The sequence below is a fragment of the Asparagus officinalis genome, chromosome 6 (assembly GCF_001876935.1).
Source record: "Asparagus officinalis chromosome 6, Aspof.V1, whole genome shotgun sequence".
Classification (NCBI taxonomy): domain Eukaryota; kingdom Viridiplantae; phylum Streptophyta; class Magnoliopsida; order Asparagales; family Asparagaceae; genus Asparagus; species Asparagus officinalis.
Window position 1 is genome coordinate 26655442 of NC_033799.1, and position 3516 is coordinate 26658957.

Consider the following 3516-nt stretch of genomic DNA (forward strand, 5'->3'; position numbering starts at 1 on the left):
CTCAGAGAGCGAAGTGGGCCCCATGGTGGGTCTAAACTGTTGATGTTTGAAATCACACAATCGATTGAGAAGCTGTCTGATGGATGAAGAAGAATTGAGAGAAAATGAAAGATGAGCGCTGACTCCTCCTCCGGGACTTTTATGCCCGATCCTTAGACTGAAATTTCCTGATCCCTCCTCCCATGTATTGAAGAAGAACAAACCTGGCATGGCAAGGTAGTTCCCCCCGTCGGTACCTCCCATCGGGTCAACAGTCAGCTGACGGAGCTTGAGTAGGTGTTTGATGGACGTGTCCGGGAACCTTGAGGTCATTGTCAGGGTTACTCTTTGTGAGTTATTTAATAGAAAGAAAGGTGTGGTTAAGAGGAAGGAATGATTCCCCCCGAATCAATCAATGTCCAGCCCTCTTCGTCGAGTTAAGATTTTAAAAAGAAGAGAAGAGCCTTGAGTCTGAAGAGTTGTTAGAAAAAACCAAACCTCCTTGATCCTTACCCTCTTCCTCATTTTTATTAGTCCTTCGCTCATGAGATTCTGAAACCTTGGCTTTTGACTACGCCACAAGCTTTGCGGTGGTCGGCGCATGAAGTAGACGGATGATGAATCATCCTTAGTTTTACAGAGGTCGGCTGACAATTAAGAAGGGAAGTCATTCGAGCACAGGAGAGGATATCTCCATCATATCCCGCGATTTTGACCAGATGAGGCACGACAGGAAAATAGTGACTGTTTAGTTGATTCTTTGCTTTACATATGTTGGCTGGCCAATTGGAGGGAAGCTCATCCTCGAGCATAGGAGGGATATCTTACTGATATCTGGGAAGCTGATTTGTGCAGCAGATAGTAAGCTGCTTTATGCCTTGAGATTGTCAGAGTTGCAGATCTTGATGGAGTCGATCAATACATGTTAGTGTCCGATGATGCATAATCTGAAGCGGAGCTGAGTTTGGATTTTATGTTCCCTCAGTAAAGACGGCCCGTTTGGTTTTCGAGTCGTCCCTATGATTTGATCGACCCGATAGCGATGTGAGTTTTCTGGTACGATGTAGGATGCCATCAAACCAACCATTTGAGGAGTCGTCTCGATTATAAGGCGGTGCGGACTCTAAGGAAGTCGCCTTGATTATAAGGGGCCGACCTGTCCACGGCTTCGTGCGCGTAAAGCATGACTCGTTAATTTGCTCTTTGTTTCGGCTTGAGTTGCTAGCTGGCTGCGCGCCATAGACTTTATAGCCTTTATGAAGATAGTTTCTTGAGATCTTTTTTTTAGATAGTAGATTGACATAACAAGTCGTATTTTACGAATAATGAGTGAAAATCTATGAAATAAAAATCGGACAATATATCCATTATTTGAATAACAAGTTGTCTTACCTTAAATGTTACTTATATTTACTTGAATCGGAGAAAAGAAGCGTCCCGATCATTGCAAAATATATGCACGAGTATGTTGCTGGATCATGACCTGGGATGCATCCCTCTTGACCAAGGGGTTTTGCCAAATTTTATTTTTAGTCACTTCAATCTAATATATCCCCCGGGCTAAGTACTCCGGAGATAGTCCTAACAACTTATCACAAATTCCGCCGCCATACATTCTATTAGTTCTCCGTAAACATAAGCGGCATCAATGCCGAGACCAAGCGATCACTACTACGTCCTTGCGAGAGTATAGTCGGCCTCGCTAACACGTCAGATGAAAAGTTGTTAGTCTCTGGCCTCCATCTATCTATCAATGCCATTAAGTATTGCCCAATCGACAGCTTTCATCCACCGCTAACTTTACGCTTGTGAAAAACCTGCTTGCGGCTACTAAAGCAATATACGCGATCTTCAAGTGGCCCATCGTCATATGTTCCGAGGCTATGCATCAATCATTTACTACGCTTTGGTTCCTCTCTGCCACATAAATGTGCGAAAAAAATATTAGCATTTACTCAATGATAAGTAATATTGAGACCTATAAGTTTCAACAACACATTTCACTGCACAAAAAATATTAAGACATCATTACCGATGTAAATGATTACTCTCTGAATCGCGTATCCGGTGACTGATCCTATAAGGACTTCATCACTTACCTGTCTGGGAATTCGATAATGTAATACCTACCACACTATTCAATGTTCCGAACTTATAGTTGCATACTAATAATGTTAAAGTATGCTTTCACTGTTCCCTTTACGATTTTGACGCGGCTAGCATTCATACATCTACATCTTGATTTTACCCCACATTGATTGCTGCCATCCCACCCTAAATCCTAACACGGCAATCAAGATTGATGCACCTCTTAGCCTCCTAATAAAGTTCCCACCTAAACACCAACTCTTGCATTATACTCATCCCATATCCATGCTCTAGAATTTCTTGCCCACTCTCTAGAGCTCCACATACTACAATAAAAGCTGTACATGCCCATACTTATTTTACGGCACCATTAAGCAATTAACAACCCCAACAACCAAAATAAAAGAATATCGTAATCACGTACATATTCGTGTCATCAAATACAAATAAAATAAGAGGAGATTATCACAAATATGTGCATCTGCGCGACACAAAGTATAACACAACATGGACAACATGCAACAAAAATAAAAAAAATATCACGTGTTACAAGGTTTTATCTGTATGTAGGGGCAACTTCATCAAACTTAATCAACACTTTACATCATATACCCTACACTATGATTTTCTATCACATTATCAAGTGGAGCCCAAGATTGATCCCACCCACCTCTACTATTAATAAAATTCTCAACCTAACAAACGGTTGCAAAACTCTTATATTATACTTATATCATCCCGGGCCCCGCACCTCCCACGCCTACTCACACAGAGATCAACGCTCTCCATCAACCGATACCGACGAAAACCGCTGCTGCACGTAGTAGTATTTTCCCATGGCTAGCCTTCGGTCACATGCCCTCCCATACTGGAAACTCTCCCAAATCTCTTAGCGAAAAAAGGCCACAGAATCTCCTTCATCACACCCCAAGATACCTCCAAGACTCCCAGCACCCCCCTCACAAATCTCAGACCTCATCCACTTCGTCCCTCTCCCCCTCCTTCAACGCTCGAGGCCTCCCCGCCGACGCGAGGCCACATCCGATCTCCGCTGGCACCGCGTCGAGTACCTCAAAGCTCGCCTTCGACCGCCTCGACGAACCTTCGCAGTTTCGTCGACAGCCTCCCGCAAGCCCGACTGGGTCATCCATGACTTCCCACATCACTGGCGTCCCGCCAATCGCGGCTGCAGGCTTCGCGTGCCCGTTTCGTTTTCCTGTCCTTTTCATGACGAGGCTTCCTCGTTCTTTCTTCCGGCCCGCCGTCGTGGCAGTTGGGCCCAGAGGCTTCTACGAAAGACCGGCGCAGAGGATCACGCGCGTCCCCGCGTGGCATCCCTTTCCCGTCTCGAACTCTTGTTACGCCTACACGACAGCAAGAAGGTGTTCGAAGTGTACAGGCCTCATCCCTAACATATCGGATACAACACACACTGAAACCGGGGTTCTC